The sequence below is a fragment of the Rattus norvegicus genome, chromosome Y (assembly GCF_036323735.1).
Source record: "Rattus norvegicus strain BN/NHsdMcwi chromosome Y, GRCr8, whole genome shotgun sequence".
Classification (NCBI taxonomy): domain Eukaryota; kingdom Metazoa; phylum Chordata; class Mammalia; order Rodentia; family Muridae; genus Rattus; species Rattus norvegicus.
Window position 1 is genome coordinate 24,596,988 of NC_086040.1, and position 26,058 is coordinate 24,623,045.

The window sequence follows — 26,058 nt, forward strand, 5'->3', positions numbered from 1 at the left end:
ATCCAGGGAATACAAATGAAAAACGAAGGAATCAAAATGTTCAAATTTGCAGATGTTGTGATACCATTTTAAAAACTCTAAAAATGTATCAGTCTCTTAAGACTGAGAAATAGGGTCATAAAAGCAGAACATCATACGAACACACAAAATTCCTTAGCTTTACTTTTTGCCAATACAAACCATACTGTGAGAAAATATGGGTAAAATTCTCCTCACAATAATCTGAAAATATAAAATTAAATATTGTGGATAAAAATATCTAAAATGCAAAGACCACTATGAATTAGATAGAAGTGATCCTGAATAGAGACAATTGTTCTCTAAAAGATTAAGTTTCTTAAAGTTGAAAATACATTCATAAATAGTAGAATTCAAAGTGATTACTCAGAACACATTATCTTTCCTGTTTTCCAATTTCAAGCAATGGGAGAAAAATCAGGGAAATATTCCACTTGAAACACTCTTAAAATATACAACAAAATACCCTGGATTAGCAAAGTTATAAAGCATACTATTAGTTAGAAGACATATGAAGTAATGATGATCCATCCAGAATATATATGGAAATGTTCCAGCTGATGTTCTAAAGGACCTTAAAGACTTGAATAAATCAAAGCTTTTATAGTTTTAAGTATAAGTAGATAATATAATAATGTCAATTGTTAATTAATTAATAAAGCTAATGCAATAAATATTTATTAGAAAATTTTACTACAATAAATCACCCACTTATATGAAACTCAAGAATTTGACTATAATTATTCTACTATGGGACAGAGGAGAACTTTAAAGTGCTAAGTGCTAGCATGATTAGGAAGATAATTTTAAAGAGAAACAAAGAGGGAGGAAAAATATCATGAGATTAAAAAATGTAAGGGTTACATACACAGTGTGATGTTGTTGTCAGAGTGAATATTTCAAAGGATTGGAGCGTCCAGGATTTATTTCTTGATTTAAAAGGTGAGGTTACATACAACAGGAGTCTAGACTATCAGATCAGATCTCCAGAAAATGCCAAATGTTTCTGATAGTACTACTAATTTATAGTAATCATAAAAATGCCAAGGTGGGAAATTGAAGGTTTTTTTCACCTCACAAGTTACAGTTCATAATGGAACACAAGAAAAGGACACACGGAAGCAGCATGAAAATTAAGAGGAACTCTGCTTACTAATCTGCTCAGCTACCTTTTCTCTATAACCTCCTCAGATTACTAATGTTGGTACCATCCACAGTGGGCAATGTCCCCATACATCATCTAGCCATCAAGAAAATGCAAAATACTGATGCCTACAAGCCATTCTGATGGAGTCAGTTGCTCAATAATGCATCATTTAGACAGCCACAATAAGCAATCACAGCAAGCCATAAAAGGAAAATAGAAAACATAGCCAACAAAAGAGTACCCCTTCATGAATGGAATTTGAGATCAAAAGTGAAGTTCTATATGAGGAAGAATTTAGAAGGATTATGCCAGAAATCACACTTTATTTAAAATAAAAAGTGACAACAAGACAAAGCCACAAATAAAATATTGTGAAGTTTGACATTTTGAAACCTCTTCTGGAGATTGCAGGGTAGACACAGGACATGGTTTTTGGCTGGCAACAACATTGACGATCCAGTGTTTTGGTGGAGGATTTTCCATCAGATGCCATGGCTTTACTACAGATGCTAGTCCAAATTACAAATCATAGTCAGTCAAGTGTTTGCCACATCTTGTTCTCCAAAGAAAAGAAGCAGTTCATTTAGTGATGATTTGGTGATGACTCTAACTCATATCAGAGTCATAGATATTGCCAGCATATAGAAAACCACAAGACCCATTGTCAAACACGTATTCTCCGCATTGCCCACAGTCACCATAGTAATATCAGTGGTGAGCTGTACAGTATGATTTGTTTCTGTTTTCTGTTTTTGCATCGTATAAACCTTTTTTCTTTGACCCAAAGAGAAGTTTCAAATAAAATAAGGAATAATTTTTGCATTGAAAGATATTGGTGGCTTGTAGTTGTAGTTGAAAATGAGAACCTCAAACAATCTTCACTCGATCCTCTTTTTTTAGAAATGGGGTTGATTTGCTTTTGCTTTTGCGTTTTGTTACATTTTGTTGATTTTTTATTTTATTTTGTTTTCTTTTTCTTTTTATTCTTTTCTACATGCAGAGATCAATAATTGGTCGGAAGAATTTCAAGTACAAATTCAGATGGCCGGAAAAAGCCCAGCCTTTCTGACAGGTCCAGATTGTTGGCTGTAGTATGTTTTTTTTGTTTTTGTTTTTGTTTTTTCTTTTGCCTTTAATGTTACCCATTTACACTTTCTTGGATCCTTTTTTCCTGGCATAACTAATGCTACATATATATTATAATTATTTGAATTTCAACTCTGAAATTCTAACTGCTCTATCTCCCTTCCAAAACCGGAGACATGTATTGAGTATTGTATGGTCTCGTTTTGATTCTTAGATCAGGAATCATCCTGCGAACACTGAAGGTCCTGTTTCCAAATTGTTTCTGTATAGTTCAATAAAGATGCTCTTGGCCAACCAGTTGTGTGGATATCTAGTATTCCTGCAGGCAGGTTAGAAGACACAAGGGTGGAGAAAGTATTTAGTACTTCAGATGGAGTAAGAGCTACAAGTCATGTGAGACCTAGTATGGAGTGGCAATTGGTGTAGCAGGCAGGATGTTAGAAACGCAGTAAGATGAGAGCATACTTGGGGTGGTGAGCAATGACTAATGTCAACTGAGCAACTGAGCTAGGACAGATTTAGAGGTGTTGAGTAGGGAGTAAAAAGGGTAGCCTGCTGTTTGGTAGAGGCTTAAAAAAAACTGAAAATAGAGCTAAAGCACATCAAAAGTTCCTCAGCGTATTTGGCTTTCAAGTGCATTCTAAGGGAACTTGATCAGCTCTGGTGGCTTGGTCTTCCTGGATCTTAAAGTGAGGCAGTAGGAACAACCTTCTGCAGAGTCTTATGAGAGCAATCCATGACCATAAGAGTGTGTCCAAAGTCACGTAGACCATGAGAGTTAGAGCTGAACCACATGTATCTTTTGATTATAACCATTTCTTTTTTTGTGATCTTTTAGTGTTCCTTTTGCTCAAAACTATTAGTGAAGAGGGTAAAATGATTCTAAAGGCTATTCTTGGTTGTCAACTATTCATCTGAGATTAATTAAACTCCAACGACAAAGGGAATATGTGTCGAATTTCTGCATAAGGGCAAGGTCAAATGTACTTCTTATATGGATCTTCGGAGTAGGATGTTGCATGTTTAACCTAGAACTTTATCAAGATCTAATTGTTATATATATATTTTCAGGCATCTGCAGATACATTCATTTGAGGAATGTATCCTTCTCACTGGAGACCATAGAGGGGACCTGCATATCAATAATAAACGTCACTTCAAGATATCAAAGCAAAATATCAAAGTGAGAATGGAATAAATTTATTAGGACAGTGTTTTGCAAACAACTTCTTTCACAAACAGCCTTGGAAGGAGAGTTCTGAAATTTTAAATTTCATATTTGGCTTTGCTGGTACTCTGACAGAATCAACTCACAACTGTTTGGGACTTTATGGGCAATTAAACACTACAAACAGAGCTGAATGCATCATATGCTCTGCCGTCTGTGTTAATATGGGTACAGTGAAGAACAACTATAATAAATCTATTCATATGTTTTTCAAACAGCATCCTCATACAATTGTGGACTTCTGTGGGTTGTAGGATGGCTGAGAGCTGCAAATGCAGAAGTGGGATGGTACATGCTTTGGGTGTGAAAGGCCTGTGTGTTGATCATAAACAACTTCACAATATTCATTTCTTTAATAATTACTAGGAAGTGGACTTCTGTAAAATGACTTCAGCACATCAGAATGGTAGAGAAACAGTAACTGATTCTCTGTAGATTTAAATGCATTGGATTGTGGAACATAGACTTAGAGGTAGAGACATGTCAGCACATGTAGACTGAATAATCAAACCTCTGTTGCCCCTTAAATTTCCCTACCACAATTTTTGACGCAAACAGCAACCGATTTTTGCCCTGAGTAATAGAATAAAAGCCAATTTGTTGAAAATGTCAATCATAAGAAAATGCTGACATCTTCTGTGACGCACATAAACTCTCTGCCTGGCTTCAGGATGGCTGAATGTCTCCTGTCAGCATGGGCTTTTACTGCCACCCCTTTTATAAGTGCAGAGCTCCAATCTGCTTCAGGCACATCATCTGCTCCCCATTCTTTTGCAGGTAGATTAGATCACTGTGTCTGCCTATGCATTCTTTCTCTACATATAAAGAACCAAGGAACTATTCTCACTCCAGTGAGCTTTTGCAAGTAATCTTGAATCCCATTTGTGTTGTTAGTAGATGTAATGTCTTCAAATCTCAGAAGACCATGTTTGCAAAGGAGTTGATTGAGGAAGTCTTGGATATTTCTGTAATAGGGGCAATTGGGATTGATGAACAGGACTGCCTTCCCACACAAGATCTTGCAGTTCACATACACATGAGCCATGCTGACAGGATGCATCTTCCCAGAAAAGAATGATTAGTTGAAGATACTGGTCTGTTTGAGAATGGCAATCCCAATGTATTCTTAACCATGCATTCTATTTGAATCCCCATAGAAAACATGGAAGAAAGAAGCTTTTACCTTTCCTGCTTGCAGTCACATTGCTACCAAACCCTCACAGACATTAGAACCTACATACTGAAGATTTATCCATATACCAATGACCAGATGGGACATCTAGCCTATTGGACTAATAAAATAATAAAACATTCTAGGACTTTACAAATAGTCAGCCATTGTTAAATTATGTGGTCCATAGTCTGTGATCATTGTGACTAGTCTGATTCCTCTGTAGAGAGATATTCATCCTTTAGTATCTGTTGGGGAACAACAACTACTACACCAGGTATCTATAGAAGACCTTCTACAGCAGTTTGTCTCTAGTAAGATTTTCAGCTCAGTTACAAATGTCCAATGGCCACATTCCCTTAGTCTGATTTTCATATGATGCTTTGATACAGTTATTCTTATTTTCTATAGTTCTTGGCAAGAGAATTAAAATAGCAATAATAACGTATCAATGAAATGCACAGTAATTTATTTGCATGAGTGCATCAGAGAGAAGGATTATAGGATAAACAAGAATTGGAAAACAAGATGTCTTTCCCTCTGAGGACCAAGACCATGAAACCTGAACTAAATAAAATCTGAGACACGTTGTCTGAAGTTTGGTCTTTCCTTCAATCATGGGGCTCCTAGTGAAGGAGCTCAGGTCTCAAGAGTTGGCAAAAATTACCTTTATTGCTGAGTCAGGTCAACTGCTGAATACCTCATTCATGGACCTAAAGAAACTCTGTATCCATCCTGTTATAATGTGTATATATCTATGTATCATTCATAGAATGGACACTTTACGGTTGGTTTGAAAGCAACAGTTTGTCCCTGGAGAGACACAGATTTCTTCTTTAACACATTATTTCACAGGCTAATGGTGGGTCTCATAAGTTCGTTCCTGGAGTTGCTTTACAATAATCATTCATTTATCTGGAAGAAACACTTTTTAATGTTGTGAGATCTACTAGAACAATATCAACCATAATTTTCCCTTCCCAGTTTAGTACTGAATCATACTCCACTAAAGGTCTGTGGTCTCTGATGAAGGCAGCATCTCCCCAGACTAGTCTGAATATTGTTCTTGGCACTGCATTTATGATACATCAATGTGATTTCCTTATCACTTTCATCATCAGGAGAGTTTTTTAATTCTTCATTTCATCTAATGGGTCTAATCTACATCGTCATCCAGGATGAGAATTGAGAGTTTTGCTAAAAAAAAATTAAAAAATTAAAGAAATAAAAGAAAGGAAAACTGCAAGCTTATCTCACCAATTGACTGAGAAATCTAAAGTGTTAGTCAGTGTAAATAGTAGTGGAAAGACTGATATGTTGAAATCTCAACTAGAAGCACTTCTTTCTCCCAGACATTAGTATAAGAAACAAACTGCACTATTGGCATCCAAAGCATAGAGAAGTTTACACTGACCAGAGGACACAATACTTGTCTTTTCCTTCTTACTTAGGACTTTTTTATAATTGACAGAAAGAATGAATGCCATGAGCTCTCAAGAAAACATCTGTTATCTTCCAAACACTTGGCTTTTGGAATAAAGAAATGAATGATATAAAATCTCTGACTTCCAGAAGCCATAAGAACTGAGAAGTCTTGATGTTTCTGAGAGGCTCGCAGCTCTTGATGTGGAAGACTCAGGTCAAGGCTATCTCTTCCGCATTCCCATTCAATCTATACCAAGGTCTCACTGAGTTTTCCCAAGGACCATGTATTTCTTCCTTTTTTTTTCGACCAAGACAGAAGACCAACTTCCTTCTCCCCTTCTCTGATCTTTTCATGTTCTTTGTTCTCCCTCTCAAATGGCTGTTTACTCTGAATTACAGGATTATTTGTAAATGCTAGAGGTCCTGAAGGAATATCTGAAAGGGAGTTTCATTAGAAACAACACTTTGGACATCACAGAAAAAGCTAGGGATCTCCAGGTTACAAGAGAGTTTTCAAGGAGGGCCTAATGATGATGTCACTGACACCAGCCATAGCCTATATGCTCAACAGCTTTCCTTACATGGACCAGATACAAGGGTGACATTTCCTGGTATGTCTCCTGTGACACAGTGGAAAACTTTAGGAACTCCATCTCTCTAAAGCTGCAAACTGTTCTTTGCTTCATTATTGGTTACATGCTCTGAATGGTGAAATTTGGTCAGGGACTTGGCATGGATAGAAAAGATTTAGGAACATGGGATATTAGAGATTCTCCTAGATAATATTTTGTTCCCATGTTCATTACTATGAAATACAGTTCAATTTCTATGATTTCTCTGTCCTCCAAAGGTCAGTATTTTCTCCTCAGACCCTTAGTTGAATGAATATTGTATTTCACTTCTTATTGTATGTTCCTTGATAGGTGATTTTATAAATGTTCCTGAATGTGTACTCAAAAATTCGCATTTCCACTTCCATTTTTGCAATGATTTCTGAACAAAGGCGCACAGCTACAGACTGAGTATAACAGTGTAAATATGGTGTACCGACATCAAATGATAAACTTTGAAATCCTATTTTATTCAAAATTTCCAGATATCAGTAAAGCAAAGGACCACATGGAGCATAGAATTCTCTTCTTTAGTCGCTTTTGATATCATCTGCAATATCTACATTCCAGTGTCTCACGGTCATATTTAAGGGTTTAGGATGTTTTACCATGATTCTTTCTTAAGACCAAACATAAGATAGAGGAGGATTGGCAGAAAGAAGAATGGCTTCTGGACCAGTGAAACCTCAACTTCAATAGGTTCATAAGAACAGGAGAGAGTCTATTTTGCAATGCCTTTGTGGATTCTACCTTCTTCACCTAGTTGCGCATAATCCATGTTAAAATTCCACCTAACTTCATACTGTAGGAGTCACCAAAAATACTATATATATATATATATATATATATATATATATATATATATATATATATATATATGCCACCAAAAACTAGAAAAGATTGATGAAGCTAAGAAGTGCATTCTACCAGAAACCGGATGTAGATACATCCTGAGAGACGCAGCTAGAGCATGTCACATACAGAAGTGAATGCTAGTTGCAAACCAGTGAACTGAAAACCGCCCTCTTGTTGGCACATTTTGAGAAAGGATTGCAAGAGTTGAAGATGCTTTCAACACCATAAGAACAACTTTGCCAATGAACCAGAGCTTCCTGGTACTAGAACAATATTCAAAGACTTTACATGGACAGACCAAATGCCCTAAATGAATATGTGGCAGAGAATGGCATTAATGGGCACCAATGGAAGGAGAAGCCCTTGATCCAACCTAGGATTATCTTCTAGTTCAAGGGATTGTCAAGGGACCGAAAGTGTGGTGAAAAAGGGATAGTGAATATGTAGGGATGTTATGTGAAGGAAAATGAGAAAGAAAATAGTATTTTACATGTAAATATCGAAATATCTAATTTAAGAAACAACTAAAAGTTCCCAAAAAGTAAATAAAAGAATGATATAAATGATAAGAATACTGTCAACTAATCATGCCTATTGACTCAGAAATCTAAAGTGTTATTCAGAGTAATACTAGTGGAAAGACAGAGATGATGAAGTCTCAACTAGAAGCACTTCTCTCTCCCAAATATCAGAGTCAGATAGATACTGCACTTTTGGAATCCAAAGCATGGAGGAGTTTACTCAGAGCTGAGGACACAATACTTGCCTTTACATTCTTCTGTGGGACCTTTTTCATTTGGACAAAAAGAATGAAAGCCATGAGCTCTCAGGGAAAAACTGTGCCATTCCCAACACTTTCCCTTTGGAATAAAGAAATGAATTATATAAACACTATGCCTTCCAGGAACCATAAGAATAGAGATATCCAGATGCTTCTGAGAGGACCCTAGCTCCTGAATCCCATATGTTGAAGGCTAAGATCAATGTTTTCTGTTCAGCAATACCACTCAACCCTTACCAAGGAGTCACTGAGCTTTTCCAAGCACACATCTTTCTTCCTTTTTTTAGACAAAGAAAGAAAGGCATCTTCCTTCTCTCCATTTCTGATCTCTTCATCCTCTTTGTTTTCACTCCCTAATAGCTGTTTACTCTGAATTAAATGACAATTACTAAACCTTAGAGGTTCTTAAAGAATACGTGAGAGGCAGATGCAAACATGACAAAACTTGTGACATCACAGAAGAAGATAAAGCTCTCCAGCTTGCAAGAGATTTTTCAGGCAGTTCCTCATCATGATGTCACTGAGAACTGCCATGCCCTACTGGCTAAACAGCTTTCCTTACATTGACTAGATTTGAGGGTGCCCTTTCCTGGTATGTCTCCCGTGATTCAGTGGAAACCTTTATGTACTCCATCTCTCTAAGGAATATGTTATTCAAGGGTTTGGAAAGGATAGAAAAGATATTGTAACATGGAGTAGAGGAGATTCTTCTGAATAATAATTTTATTCCCAGGTACTTTTCATGAAATACAGTTCTATTTTGTAGGTTTTCTCTGTTTCCCAATGGCAAGTTTTTCCCAACAGACCTTCAATTGAATGAATACTGTATTTTACTTTCTTATTGTACATTCCTTGATATGGGACTTTATAAATATTGCTGAATGTGTACTCAAAATTTCTGTTTCCCAATTCCATTTTCTGCAATGATTTTGGCAACAAATGTTGCCCAGCTATAGAATGAATATAACAGTCCAAATATTGTGTACCTACTTGAAATGATAAACACCTAAATCCCTATTTAATCCCAAAATTACCAGACATCAGTAAAGCAGAGGACAACATGAACTATAGAATACAGTTCTCTAACTATTTGATATCAGTTCAGCTTTATCTACCTTACGGTGTTCCCGTGGCCAGACTTGAATGTTGTGGATCTTATACTATGATTCATTCTTCAGGAATAATAAGATCCTAGACGAAGACAGGGAGAGGTATGGCTTGAGCTCCAGGGAAACCTCAACATCAATATGTTCACAAGGACAGGAGGGAGTCTATTTGTTATTGTCCTTTGTAGATTCTACACTCTTGACTTAGTTGTGCAGAATCCATGTGAAAATCCATGTAGCGGAAGGATCCACCCAAAGGATATATATATATCACAAAAATTAGGTAATTTTGATGAATCTAAGAAGTGCATTCTGCCAGGAACCAGATATTGATATTTCCTGAGAGACACAGCTAGAGCATATTAAATACAGAAGTGAATGTGTTCTTGTAAATATAAAAATAAAAAATAAATTTTCTTTACCCTGCTAACTCTGGCACCAAAGTGTCTGAGATTCTCTGCTAGATATCTTGGGAGAAACACCTCACTCCTCAGCTGCGCAATGTTTCATGCCACCGCACATTTTCCAATACTCAAACCCTCACATAAAAAAACACACAACACAATACTCTTTGATCCAGTTGATTCGATATAATTGTCCATTTAAACATACAAACCAGGTACCATCCATTCCTTAGGAACATTAATAATGACGTGTAATTACACAGAGCAGAATCTTAAATTCACCTACCATGGCTTCTCACTCTGTCATCTTCCTTTCACTCTTTTTTTTCCTCTAGTCTCCTCCTCTCCCTTCAAACTTCTCTCTCGCTCATTCTGCCTTCTCCTCCCATGATAACCCTCCTTCTATCTTGTACCTGCCACTCACATATACTTTACAAATTCAATGGGGTCGTGGTTCTGGTGAAGTAACCTTAGTTCTGAGTACAGGACTATGCAGCTGACCTTGGGGCAGTGGAATTAGCATCAAACACAGATAACTTCAGGGCAAACCACAACATGAACAATAGTGTCAAACCAGTGAACTGAAAACAGACTTATTGTTGGTAGATTTTGAGAAAGGATTAGAAGAGGTGAAGGTGCTTTTAACCCTGTAAGAACAACAATGCCAATGAAACAGAGCTTTCTAGTAGTAGACCAATATTCAAAGAATGTACATGAACAGACCTATGTCTCCAATTGCATATGTTGTAGAGGATGGCCTTGTTGGGTAACAATGGAAATAGAACCCTTGGTCCTGCCTAAGTTTGACTCCCAGTTCAAGTGAATGTCCAGGGGCAGAAAGAGGGGTTATAATGAAAAGCTTAAGGGGACTGGTAAGGGATATTATAGTCAGGAAACTGGGAAAGGAATTAATATTTTAAATGTAAATTTAGAAATATCCAATTAAAAAAGCAATAAAATTTGTTAAAAATTAAAAAAAATTATGAAAGAAATAAAAGAAAAGAAATCTTCCGGTTAATCACAACTATTGACTCAGAATTTTAAGGGGTTACTGTCAGGTAATGGTATTCAGAGTAATACTAGTGGAAAGACTGATATGATGAAGTCTCATCTAGAAGCACTTGTTCCTCCCAGATATCAGTGACAGACACAAACTACATTATTAGAATTCAATGCATGGAGGAGTTTTCTCTGTGCTGAGGACACAATACTTGCCTTATCTTTCTTCCTTAGGACGTTTTCCTTCAAGGTAAAACGATAAAAGCTATGATCTCTCAGGAAAAATTATAGTGCCCTTCCCAACACCTGGGTTTTGGGATAAAGAAATGAATTATATAAAGTATCTGACTTCCAAGAAAAATAACAAGTTATTTTTCAGATCTTCTGAGAAGCATGTCAGATGCTTCTGAGAGACTCCCAGCTCCTGATTCCATATGTGGAAATCTCAAATCAAGGCTATATCTTCAGTGAACCTACTCGACCTCTACCCAAGACTCAAGGACCTTTCCCACTGACCACGTATTTCTTCCCTTTTTATACCAAGACAGAAAGCCAGCTTCATATTCCCCATGTCTGATCACTTCATCCTCTGTTTCTCCCTCCCAAATTGCTGTATACAATGCATTAAAGGACAATTAATAAACCCTAGATGTACTGAAGGGATATCTGAGAGTCAGTTGCAGTCAGGACAACACTTGTGACATCACAGAAGAAGCTCGGGTTCCAGGATACAAGAGATTTTTCAGGGAGGGCCTAATGATGATGTCACTGAGAACTGCCGTAGACTACATGTTGTACAGATTTCCTTACATTGACCAGATTTGAGGGTGACACTTTCAGAAGAGTCTCCTGTTTAAGAGTGGAAACCTTTACATACTAAATCTCTCTAAAGGTAGAGACTTCTCTTTGTTTCATTAGGGGTTACCTGCTCTCAATGGACAAAGTTAGTTAGGGGTTTAGCATGGCTAGAAAAGATTTAGCAACAAAGAGTGAAGGAGATTCTTATAGATAATATTTTATTTCCAGGTTCATTCCTGTGACATAGAGTTCAATATCCCTGGTTTCCTCTATTTCCAAAGGCCAGTATGTTGCCTACAGACCTTAATTGAATGAATATTGTATTTCACTTTCTCATTGTCCATTCCATGATAAGAGACTTTAATAATATTCCTGTATGTGTACTTAAAACTTCTGTTTCCAATTTTACTTTCAGCAAAGCAAATGACATAATGACTATAGAATTCAGTTCTCTAGTCCTATTTGATATCAGTACTATACTATCTACTTTCCTGTGCTCCCATTTCTAGACTTGAGTGTTGGATGTTTTACAATGATTCTCACTGAAAGCCAAACATAAGATATTGGAGGATGGGCAGAAAGAAGGATGGCTTGAGGAACAGTGAAACCTCAACTTCAATAGGTTCATAATAACTTGAGGGAGTCTATTTGGCACTGTCATTTCTGAACTCTACATTCTTGAACTACTTGCTCAGAATCCATGTCACAATTCCACCTAACCACATAGCTGTAGGAGCCACAAAAGTATATATATATATACATCAGCCACCAAAACTAGATAATATTGATGTAGCTAAAAAGTGCCTTCTGCCAGCAACCTGATAAAGATATTTCCTGAGAGACACAGGTAGATCATGTCAACAACAGAAATTAATGCTAGTGGCAAATCATTGAACTGAAACAGACATCTTGTTAGCAGATTTTGAGAAAGGAATTCAAGAGGTGAAGGAGCTTTCAATCCCATAAGAACAACAATGTCAATGACCCAGAGCTTTCTGGTACTAGAACAATATTCAATGAATGTAGATGGACAGAGCTATGGCTCAAACTGCATGTGGCAGAGGATGACCTTGTACATCACGAATGGAAGCAGAAGCTATTGGCCCACTCTAGGTTTGTCTCCCAGTTCAAGGGAATGTGAATGCACAGTCAGAGGGGTTAAAGAAGAAGGGGAAGGATATGGGTAGGAATCTTATGGGCAGTTAAATGGGAAACAAAATAACATTAAATGTTAATATAGAAACATCAAGTTAAAAAAAGCAATACAAATAAAGCTAAAACATAAAAAAATGAAAGGAATAAACGAAGAGAAAACTGACAGCTAATCATACCTAGTGACTCAGAGAAGTAAAGTGGTAATCAGTGGAAATATTAGTGGAAAGACTGAGATGATGAAATCTCAACTAATAGCACTGCTGCTTCCCAGACTGCACTATAGATATCCAAAACATTGAGGAATTTACTCTGAGCTAGGGACACAATACCTGTCTCTCCCTTTTTCCTTAGGACATTTTTCTTCTTATCAAAAAGAGTAAAGGTCATGAGCTCTCAGGAAAACAACTGTGCCCTTCCCAACACTTGACTTTTGGAATAAAGAAATTAATGATATAAACTCTCTGATTTCCAGGAACCATAAAATCAGGGAAGTCCAGATTCTTCTGAGAGCATCCCATCTCCTGATTCCCATAGGTGGGAGGCTCAGATAAAGGCTATCTCTTTAGCATTCCCACTAAATCACTACCAAGTACTCACTGAGCTATACCGAGGACCATGTATTCCTTCCTTTTTTATACCAAGACAGATGGCCAGCTTCCTTCGTTCTCCCCATATCTGATCTTTTCATTTCCTTTATTCTCCCTTCCAAATGGCTGTTTACTCTGAATTAGAGGCCAATTAGTAAGTACTAGAGGTACTGAAGGAATATATGAGAGGCAATTGCAGTCACGACAACACTTGTGACAACACAGAAGAAGAAAGGGATCTCCAGGTTGCAAGATATTTTTCAGGCAGGTCCTAATGATGATGTCTCTGAGAACTGCCATGGCCTACCTGCTGAACAGATTTCCTTACATTGACCAGATTTGTGAGTGCCTTTTCCAGGTATCTCTCCTGTAACACAGGGGAAACCATTATGTATTCCATCTCCAAACCTAGTGAGTTTTTTTTCCTTCATTAATGGTTTCATGCTCTGAATGGAGAAAGTTAATCAGGCATTTGGCATGGGTAGAAAAGGTCTAGAAACATGGAGTGGAGGAGTTTATTCTGGATAATAATTCTATTCCAAGGTCCATTCCTGTGACATACACTTCAATTTCCTAAGTTTTCTTTGTTTCCCAAAGGCCAGTATTTTCCCTCCAGACCTTTAATTGATTGAGTATTGTATTTCATTTTCGTATTGTACTTTCCTTATAGGAGACTTTATATATATATATATATATATATATATATATATATATATATATATTCCAGATTGTGTACACAAAAATTCTGTTTTGCAATTCCATTTTTGCAATTAATAAGCAACAAAGCATGCCAATATATAGAGTGAATATAACAGTGTAAATATTGTATACCTACTTGAAATGATGAAGTCCAAAATCCTTATTTTATCCAAAAATTAGGAGGCAGCATTAAAGCAAAAAGGACATCATAGATTATAGAATGTGGATGTCTAGTCCCATTAGATGTCAGTTCTATAATATCTACCTTCCTGTTCCCAGGGCCAAACTTAAGGTTTTTGGAGGTTTTACCATAATTCTTTATTCAGGCCAAACACAAGACTCAGGAGGATGGGCAGGAAGAAGAATGTCTTGATGTCCAGAGATACCTCAACTTCAATAGGTTCAAAAATAACAGGAGGGAGTCTGATTGGCATTGGCCTTTGCTAATTCTACATTTTTGTACTAGTTGCACAGAATCTATCCTAAAATTCCCACTAACCACATAGCTGTAGGAGCCACCAAATATATACATAAATACATATATACATATATATATATATATATATATATATATATATATATATATATATGTGTGTGTATGTATATGTATATATGTATAAGTATGTATATGTACATATATAGATATATGATAGAGATAGATAGATAGATAGATAGATAGATAGATAGATAGATAGATAGAGAGATCTGCCACAAACTACATAAGATTGATGATGCTAAGAAGTGCATGCTGCCAGGAAACAGATATAGATCTTTCCTGAGAGACACAGGTAGAGCATGCCAATTATAGAAATGAAGGTTATTGGCAGACCAGTGGAATGTAAACGAATCTATTGTTAGTAAATTTGGAGAAAGGATTACCAGAAGTGAATGGGCTTTCAATACCATAACAACAACAGTACAAATGACCCATAGCTTTCTGGTACTAAAACAATATTCAAAGACTGTACATAGACAGAACTATGGCTGCAGCTGCATATGTAGCCTTGTTGGACATCAATGGGAGGAGAAGCTCTTAACCTACCAAAGCTAGTACCCCAGTGTAGGGGAATGTCAGGGTGTGCTGGGAAAGGGAGTGGTTGGTGAGGGGGAACACCTTTATAGAAGAAATGGTGGGGAAAGTGATTGGACTTTTATGACCGGAAAACTGGGAAAGTGAATAATATTTGAAATGTAAACAAAAATATCTAATATTTATAAAAGAAAAAATAAAAGTTTAACAAGCTGAAGAGCCAAAGTGAGGAGTCTCAATCCCACTAGAGAGGGTGAAGAAATGAACCTCAGGAGGGAAGAGTGAGGGACCTTGGTGAGAAAGGAGACAGTAAGGGAAAGATGGGAACATGGTCAGTTATTGGCGGGGAGTAAGACTGAAACCCTGAATTTCAGCAGAATGAATGGAAACAGGCAATCTCAGGAGCTAAAATGTTGGAGGTAGTTGGTGGCTCTAGAATATTCTAGAGACCTGAGAGGTATGAGACTATCAGGACTCAGTAAAATGCCGGGAGTGTGTAGAGGGACCTTGTAGAGACTACTTCCATGTGGAAGAGAGAGCATGGGTCTTTTTAGTGGGGAATTGAGTCCATTGAAGTTGAGAGATATTAAGGATTAGTGATGGTCACTTTCTCTTATTTTCATAATTGGAGGTTAGTTTATGCTTGTGTGTTTCTGTTTCTTTTGTTGTAAAGATTAATTTCTTGCTTAACTATGATTTTACTTGCCTCCTTGTGTTGGGGCTTGCCAGTTAGTGTCCTTTTTATTAATGGATATGCAGAAAAATATTTTATATCTGAAAAATTCCATGTCTTCTAAAACATCTAAAAATCAATCTGACTCTCAAACTCTTCCTGGGAAACATTTACCATCAGTCATGCAATCCCCAGGACCATCAAAATCTAAAAAGGGGTATCTAGAAACTTAACCATCGGCCCAAAGGTCTTTAGGATGTTCAGCAATTTCTCCAAGAGCTTGGTGCACCTAGAGAACAAAAGAACTAAAGCCATCTTCCCAGGGTGTTTTCCCAAGAACCACATATTTCTTCTTTCCTTTTATACCAAGACAGAATGTCAGCTTCCTTTTCCACATCTCTGATCTCTTCATCCTATTTGTTCTCCCTCCAAAATGGCTCTTTACTCTGAATTATAGGCCAATTAGCAAACCATAGATATAAGGAATAAATATCTGTGAGGCATTTGCTGTCAAGACGACACTTGTGACATCACAGAAGAAGCTAGGGCTCTCCAGGATACAAGAGCTTTTTCAGGCATTGCCTAATGATGATGTCACTTAGAACTGACATGGCTACCTTCTGAACAGCTTTCCTTACACTGACCAGATTCAAGGGTGTCCTTTCCGGGCGTGTCTCCTGTGACACAGTAGAAACTTTTATTTGCTACATCTCTTTAAAGTTACAGAATTCTCTCTGCTTCATTAGTGGTTACATGATCTGAATGGAGAAAGCTAGTCAAGGGCTTAGAAAGATCTAGGAACTCAGAGAGAAGGAGATTCTTCTGGAGATTAATTTTATTCCCAGGTCCAATCCCGTGACATAAAGTTCAATTCCCAAGGTGTTCTCTGTTTCCCAGGTGCCAGTATTTTCCCTACAGACCTTTAATTGAGTGAAAATTGTCCTACATTTTTTGATTTTACATTCATTGATAGGGGACATTATATATGTTCCTGCATGTGTACTCAAAATTTTCATTTTTCCAATTCGATTTTTTGCAATAAATTTGGCTACAAATTGGGCCCAGTTATAGAGTGAATATAACAGTGTAAATATTGTGTACCTTTTTCAAATGTTGAACTTCCAAATACTTATTTTGTCCATAAATTACCAGACATCAGTTAAGCAAAGGACAACATGGACTATAGAATGCGGTTTTGTAGTTCTTTTAGATCAATTCTCTAATATTGACCTGCCTGTGGTCCCAGGGCAAGACTTGAGGGTTTTGGATGTATTAACACGATTCTTTCTTCAGGCCAAACATCAGTTTCTGGGTAATGGTCAGCAAGAAGATTGGCTTGAGGTCCAGTGAAACCTCAACTTCCGTAGGTTATAAGAACAGGAGGGAGTCTATTTGGCATTGTCATTTGTGAATCCTATATTCTTGACCTAGTTACACAGAATCTAAGTATATCTTCCATCAAAATTCTTAGTAGTAGAAACCACCAAAAGTGTATATATATATATATATATCCGGCACCAAAACTAGATGGATTGTTGAAGCTAAGAAGAGAATGCTGCCAGCAACTGGACATAGATCTTTACTGAGAGACACAGCTAGATCATGTCAAATACAGAAGTGAGTGCTAGTGGAAAACCAGAGAACTGAAAATGGACCTCATGTTTGTAGATGTTTAGAAAAGATTACAAGAACTGAATGGACTTTCAACCCCATAAGAACAACAATTCAACTAAGCAGAGCTTTCTGGTACTAAACCAATATTCAAAGACTGTGTACGGACAGACCTATGGCTCCAACTGCATAGGTAGCAGAGGATGGCCTTGTTGGGCCGCAATGGAAGGAGAAGCCCTTCCTCCTCCTTAGGTTTGACTACAAGTTCAAGGGAATGTCAACGTGCAGTAACGGGGGTTATAGAAGTAGGTTAGTGGGACTGCTTAGGAATCTCATGGACAGGAACCTGGGAAATAATATTTGAAATGTAAATATAAAAATATCCAATTAGAAAAGCAATAAATATTGCTAAAAATAAAAAGAGATAGAAAAAGAAAAGGTAACTGCAAGCAAATCACACCTATTGACTCAGAAATCTAAAGGGTAACTTTCAGGGAATGGTAGTCAGAGTAATACTAGTGGAAAGACTGAGATGGTGAAGTCTCAAATAGAAGCACTTCTCTCTCCTAGATATCACTGTCAAACACATACTGCACTATAAGAATCCAAAGCAAGGACGAGTGTCCTCTGAGCTGAGGACACAATACTTGTCTTTCCCTCCTTCCTTAGGACCTTTCTCTTCTCGGAAAAGTTATAAAAGCCATGAGCTCTCAGGAAACAACTGGGCCCTTTCCAATACCTGGCTTTTGGAATAAAGAAATTAATGATACAAACTCTCTGATTTCAAGGAGCAGGGAAGTCCAGATTTTTCTGGGAGACTCTCAGTTCTTAAGTCCTATACGTTGACGGCTGAGATAGAGGATATCTCTTCAGCAAACCCACTCAACCCCTAACCAGGAAACACTGATCTTTCCAATGGACCAAGTGTTTCTTCCTTTTCTAGACAAATACAGAAGGCGAACTTCTTTCTCCCCATCACTGTTCTTTTTACCCTCTTTCTTCTCACTCCCAAATGATTATTGACTCTGAATTAGAGACCAATTAGTAAACCCTAGAGGTACTGAAGGAATATCTGAGAGGCAGTTGCAGACACAACAACACTTGTGACATCACAGAAGAATATAGGGATCTCCAGGATAGAAGAGATTTTTCAGGCATGGCCTAATGGTGATGTCACTTAGAGCTGCATGGCCTACCTGCTAAACAGCTTTCCTTACATTGAAAAGATTCAAAAGTGGCTTTTCAAAGAGTTTCTCCTGAGACACAGTGGGAAACTTTACTTACTACATCTCTCTAAAGCTAGATACTTCTCTTTGCTTCATTAGTGGTTAAATTGTCTGAATGGAGAAAGTTAGTCAGGGACTTGGAATGGGGAGAAAAGGTCTAGGAACATGGAGAAGAGGAGATTCTTTGGATAATAATTTTATTCCCAGGTCCATTCCTGTGACATACACTTCAATTTTCCAGGTTTTCTCTGTTTCTCTAAGGCAAATATTTTCCCTACAGACCTTCAATTGATGAAATATTGTATTAATATTTTTTCTACATTCCTTGAGAGGGGAAATATATATTCCTGAATGTGTACTCAAAAATTGTTTTCCAATTCAATTTTTGCAATGATTTTTGCAAAAAAGGAGCATAGGTACAGAGTGAGTAAAACAGTGTAAATATTGTGTACCTACTTCAAATAGTAAAGTCCCAAATCCTTATTTATTTCAAAAATTTTTCAGACATCAGTAAATCAAAGGACCACATGGAGTAACAAATTTGTTTCTCTAGACCTTTTTGATATCAGTAACACAGTATCAACCTTCCAGTGTCCCAGTGACAGATTTGAGGGTTTTGGATGCTTTTCCATGATTCATTCTTCAGGCCAAACAGAAGATTCAGGAGGATGGGCAGGGAGAAGAATGACTGAAGTCCAGGGAACACTGTACTTCAGTAGTTTCATAAGAAAAGGAGGGACTCTATTTGCCATTTTCATTTGTGTTTTCTACATTCTTTTTTTTTTTCTTTCAGAGCTGGGGACCGAACACAGGTCCTTGGGCTTACTAGACAAGCGCTCTTCCACTGAGCCAAATCTCCTACCCGGCTTCTACATTCTTGACCTAGTTGAGCAGAATCCATGTTAAAATTCGTCCTTACTTCCTCACTGCAGGAGCCATCGAACTGTATGTGTATATATATATATATATATATATATATATATATATATATATATATATATATGCCACAAAAACTTGATAATATTGATGAAGCTAAGAAGTGCATTCTGTCAGTAACCAGATATAGATCTTTCCTTAGAAAAAATTCATAAATGAGTGCTAGTGGCAAACCAGTGAACTTAAAATGGACCTCTTGTTGGTAGATTTTGGGGAAGTATTACAAGAGGTGAAGGGGCTTTAACCTCATATGAACAACAATGCAAATGAATCAGTGCTCTCTGGTACTAAACCAATATTCAATGTAGGTACACAGACACAACTATGGCTGGTTAAGTCCTCCTTAAGCATCAATGGAAGGACAACCCATTTGTTCTCCCTGGGTTAGACTCACAGTTCATTGGAACGTAAAGGGGCAGTTTGGGGCATAATAGAACAAGAGCAGGAGCATGGTTAGGGATCTTATGGGCAGGAAACTGGGAAACGAAATAACATTTCAATATAAATATAGAAATATCCAATTAATAATAAGGAATAAAATATGGTAAAAAATAAAAAAATGAAAGAAATTAAAGAAAAGAGTACAATCAACTAATAACACCTATTGACTCAGAAATCTAAAAAGTCATTGACAGGGAATGGTAGGCAGAGAAATACTAGTGAAAAGACGGGGACAATGAAGTGGCGAATAGGATCACTTCTCTCTCCCAGATAACAGGGTCAGACACAAACTGCACTAAATGAATCCAAATCATGGAGTAATTTACTGTGAGCTGAGGACACAATACCTGCATTTCCCTCTTCCTTAGAAACTTTTTCATCTGTGACAAAAAGAATAAGTGTCATGAGCACTCAGGTAAACAACTATTCCCTTCCTAACTCTTGAATTTTGTAAGAAATTAATGGTATAAACTCTCTGATTCCAGGAACCATAACAAGCAGGGAAGTCAAGATGCTTCTGAGAAGCTCCCAACTACTAATACCCATATGTGGAAGGCTCAGGTCAAGGATATCTCTTCAGCGAATCCACTAAACACCTGCGCAGGACTCACCGAGCTTCCCTATAGACCACATATTTCTTACATTTTTTATACAAAGACAGAAGGGCAGCTTCCTCCTCCCCATCTCTGATATCATCTTCCTCTTTGTTCTCCCTTGCAAATGGCTCTTTACTCTGAATTTGGAGCGAATTAGTAAACCCTAGAGGTACTGAAGGAATATAATCAATTCAATTGCAGTCAGGACAACACTCGTGACATCACAAAAGAAGCTAGGCCTAAGCAGGATAAAAGAGCTTTTTCAGGGAAGGCCTAATGATGATATCAGTGAGAATTGCAATAGCCAGTACCTGCTGAACACCTTTCCTTACATTGACCAGATTCGAGTTTGCACTTTCCTGGTATGTCTCCTGTTACACAATAAAAACCTATACATAACCCATCTCTCTAAAGCTAGAGACTTCTCTCTGCTTCACTAGTGGTTACATGCTTTCAATGGAGAAAATTAGACAGGGACTTGGCATGGGTAGAAAAGATTTAGGAACATGGAGTGTAGGAGATAATTCTAGATAATATTTTTATTCCCAGTTTCATTCCTGTGATATACAGTTCAATTTTCTCTGTTTTCTCTGTCTGCCAAAGGCCAGTATTTTCCCTACAGACCTTTAATTGAATGAATATTGTATTTCAATTCCTTATGGTTAATTCCTTGACAGGGGATATTGTAAATATTCCTCAATGTGTACTCGATAATTCTGTTTTCCAATTCCATTTTCTGCAATGATTTTGGTCACAAAGGGTGCCCAGCTATAGAGTGAGCATAACAGTTTAAATACTGTGTACATCCTTCAAATGATAAACTCCCAAATCGTTATTTTAACAAAAAATTACCAGACATCAGGAAAGCAAAGGACATCATGGGTTATTGGATTTGGTTATCTAGTCCCATTTGATATCAGTACTACGCGATCTGTCTTCCAGTGTTCCCATGGTCAGACTTGAGGGTTTAGGATGTTTTACCATGATTCTTTATTAAAACCAAAAGTAAGATACCAGATGATGGGCAGGAAGAAGAATGGCTTGAGGACCAGTTATACGACTACTTCAATAGGTTCATAAAAACAGGGCGGAGTCTATTTGCATTGGCATTTTTTAGTTCTACATTCTTGACATAGTTGGGCAAAATCCATGTGAACATTCCACTTGACGAAAGAGGTGTAAGACGCACCAAATCTATATTTGTACTCATCAGACAACCAAACTAGATAGGAATGATGAAGGTAAGAAGTGCATTCTGCCAGGAGCCAGATATAAATATTTACTGAGAGACACAGATACAGCATGTCAAATAGAGAAGTGAATGCTGGGACCAAACCAGAGATCTGAAAACGGACCTCTTGTTGGTACATTTTGAAAAGATTCGAAAAGCTGAAGGTGCTTTCAACACTAGAAGAACAACAATGCCAGTGAACCAGCGCTTTCTCATAATAGACCAATATAAAAAGAAAGTACATGGACTAACCTATGCCTTCAAATGCATATGTGGCAGAAGATGGCCATTTTGGGCAACATTGGAAAGAGAAGCCCTTGTACTCCCTACTTTGTCTCCCAGTTCAAAGGAATGCATTGAGGCAGAAAGGCTGATTTGAAAGAAGGAAATGGAATGCGTAGTAACCTTATGGGCAGGAAACTGGGAAAAGAAATAATATTTTAAAAGTAAGTATAGAAACATTCAGTTAAAAAATCAAATTTTGGTAAAAAATAAAAAAAGAATGATATAAAAGAAAGAGAGTTGCCAAGTAAGACATATTCATGCAGAAATCTGAAGTGTTATTCAGAATAATACAAGTGGAAAGACTGAGATGATGAAGTCTCAACTACAAGTACTTCCCTTTCCCAGATATCAGTGTCAGACACAAACTGCATTATAGGTATCCAAAGCATGGAGGAGTTTACTCAGAGCTAGATACTTCTTTTTCACTTCTTCCTTAGGACCTTTTATACTTGACAAAAAGAGTGAAGGTCATGATGCCTAATGATGATGTCACTGAAAACTCTCATGGACTACCTGATGAACAACTTTCCTTACATTGACAAGATTCAAGTTTGCACTTTAAAGGTATGTCTCCTGTGACACAGTGGAAACCATTATATATTCCTTCTCTCTAATTCACTAGTGGTTCTCGCTGATTCACTAGTGGTTACATGCTGTGGCACTTGACATGATTGAAAAAGATTTAGGAACATGGAGAGTAGGAGATTCTCCTAGATAATATTTTTATTCCTAGGTTCATTCTTGTGACATACAGTTGAATTTTCTAGGTTTTCTCTGTTTCCCAATGACCAGTATTTTCCCTACAGACGTAAAATTGAATGAATATTGTATTTCAATTTCTTTTTTTTTTATTAACTTGTGTATTTCTTGTATACATTTCCAGTGTTAGTCCCTTTCCCGGTTTCCGGGTAACATCCCCCTCCCCCCTACCCTTCTTAATGGGTGCTCCCCTTCCCATCCTCACCCCATTGCCGCCATCCCCCCAACAATCTAGTTCACTGGGGGTTCAATCTTAGCAGGACCCAGGGCTTCCCCTTCCACTGGTGCTCTTACCAGCTCTGGAAAAAAAAGAACTTAAATATCCTGTATTTCAATTTCTTATTGTAAATTCCTTGTTAGGGGACTTTGTAAATATTTCTCAATACACACAAAAATTCTGTTTCCAATACCATTTTCTGCAATGATATGGTCACAAATGGGGCCCAGCTATAGAGTAACTATAATAGTGTACATTCTGTGTACTTACCTTAAATGCTAATCTCCCAAATTCTTATTTTATCGAAAAATTACCAGACATCAGGAAAGCAAAGGACAACATGGACTATTGAATTCTGTTTCTTGTCCCATTTGATATCTGTACTACCCTATCTAGCTTCCAATGTTCCCATGGACAGACATGAGGGTTTAGGATGATTTACATGATTCTTTCTTCAGGCCAAACGTAAGATACCATATGATGTGCAGGGAAAAGGATGGCTTGAGGACCAGTTATACGTCTACTTCAGGGTTGGGGATTTAGCTCAGTGTTAGAGCGCTTGCCTAGCAATACAAGGCCCTGGGTTCAGTCCCCAGCTCCGAAAAAAGGAGAAAAAATAAAGTTTACTTCAGTAGGTTCATAAAAACAGGGGGAGTCTCTTTGAAATTGTCATTTTTGAATTCTATATTCTTGACATAGTTGTTCAGAATCCATGTTAACTTTCCAATTAACTTCATAGGTTTAAGAGGCACCAAAGTACATATGTATACATCAGACAAAAAACCTAGATAAGATTGATGAAGGTAGGAAATACATTCTGCAAGGAACTGGGTACAGATATTTACTGAGAGACACAGATACAGCATGTCAAATACAGAAGTGAATGCTAGTAGCAAACCAGTGATCTGAAAACGGACCTCTTGTTGGTAAATTTTGAAAAAGGATTAGAAGAGCTGAAGGTGCTTTCAACCCCATAAGAACAACGATGCCAGTGAACCAGATCTTTTTAATACTAGACCAATGTACATAGAAAGTACATGGACTGACTTATGGATACAAATGCATATGTTGCAGAGGATGGCTTTTTTCGGCAACATTGGAAAGAGAAGCTCTTGTCATTCTTAGTTTGTCTCCCAGTTAAAGGCAATATCATGAAGCAGAAAGGTTGGTTAGAGTAGAAGGAAATGGAAAAGTTAGCAATCTTATGTGCAGGAAACTGGGAAGGGAAATAATATTCAAAATGTATATATAGAAACATCTCGGAAATCTGAAGTGGTAGTCAGAGTAATAGTAGTGGAACGACTGAGTTATTGAAGTCTCCAGTAGAATCACTTCTCTCTCTCAAATATCAGTGTCAGACCCAAACTTCACTATAGGTATCCAAAGCATGGAGGAGTTTACCGTGAGTTAGGGACACAATACTTGTTTTTCCCTTCTTCCTTAGGACCTTTTCTTCATGAAAAAAAGAGAGGAAGCCCCGGTTCCTGCTTAGATTGATCCCCCAGTGAACTAGATTGTTGGGGGGTGGGCTGCAATGGAGGAAGGATGGGGAGGGGAACACCCAAAAAGAAGGGGAGGGAGAGGGGTTAGGGGGATGTTTGCCGGAAACCGGAAAAGGGAATAACAATCGAAATGTATATAAGAAATAGTCAAGTTAAAAAAAAAAGAAAAAAAAAAAGAAAAAAAGAAAAGAAAAAAAAGAAAAGAAGAGTAAAGGTCATGACCTCTCAGGAAAACAACCGTGCCCTTCACAACACTTGGGTTTTGGAATAAAGGAATGAAGGATATAAACTCTCTAATTTCCAGGAACCATAAGAACAGGGAAGTTCATTTGCTTCTGAGAGCCTCACAGTTCCTTAGTCTCTTATGTAGAATGCTCAGATCAAGGCTATCTCTTCAGCGATACCACTCAACCCCTACCAAGGACTAACTGAGTTTTCCAAAGGACCATGTATTTCTTCCCTGTTTTTTATACCAAGATAGAAGGCCAGCTTCCTCCCCATTTTGTATCTCTTCATCCTCTTCATTCTTCCTCCGACACTAAGATTTACGGAACCAAAGAGGATTAACAAGGAGAAAGGGCAAAGAAAAATGCTTGAATTTCACTCAGAAGAAGGAATAAACTAATTAGAGGAGGCAGATGGAAGGAAAGGATTGGGTGCCTAAGGGGATGGGAAGGGAAATGTGCTTTGAGAATCATTTCTTGGGAGAGACGAGCAAGATGAAAAGAGGGCCAAGAGAATAAACTGAAATCAGTGATAGTCCAGGGTGGGTGCTATATCTATGATTTACCAGCAATCTGGGATGGGTGAGGCTACACTGGTGTCCATGAGGGTGACTTTAGCTGAGACTCGTAACAGTGGGGATACAGATACTGAAATGGTCACTTTCTGTAGCCACAGAGGACCCAAGGTGGAAGGATAAGGACCCAAACCCAGGCCCAAAATTTTGACCCAGAAATTGCCCCCTCTATAGGAAACACAAGGACAGAGATGGAAGAGGAAATGAGGGAATGGCCAAAGGATAAGTGGCCGGATGTGAGACTTATCCTATGAGCAAACCACAAACACTGACATTATTAATGGTCCTTTCTTATGTTTGCATTTTATGTTTATTTTCCTCTGCGAGGCTCCACCAAGGGACGACTGACACTGAAGCAGACGCGCACGGTCAAATATCAGATGGAGCTCAGTGAGTCTCACTGAAGAACTGAAGGAAGGACTGAGAGAGGTAGAGAAGCACAATGGTCACCACGTGGGTTCACTAAACCCGTTGCCTGTCTGTGGATCCTGTTCTCCTACCCGGGCTGCGTTTTCAGGACCTGCTGGGAGACAATGAATCTAGTCTTGCACAGACTTGATGTGCCCGAGGAGGGGATGTACCCAGAGTGGTCCTCTGCTCATTCAGTATAGAATGGGAGAGGATAGGAGGAGGTACTATAAATGGTGGGAGCCTGGAGGAGTGTGGTTGACAGGGCAGCATT

At 37.8% G+C, this 26,058-nt stretch overlaps 2 long non-coding RNA genes across 2 annotated transcripts in view; one reads left to right on the top strand and one right to left on the bottom strand.

Annotated features, from left to right (window-relative positions):
* Nucleotides 1–26,058, bottom strand: part of LOC134484477 (uncharacterized) — a 413,639-nt gene that overhangs the window by 29,896 nt on the left and 357,685 nt on the right. The window lies entirely within an intron of this gene.
* LOC134484252 (uncharacterized) lies at nucleotides 11,616–26,020 on the top strand. The gene is made up of 3 exons (XR_010061668.1): nucleotides 11,616–11,723; nucleotides 22,537–22,663; nucleotides 25,704–26,020. It is a non-coding gene; the product is annotated as an uncharacterized LOC134484252 (long non-coding RNA).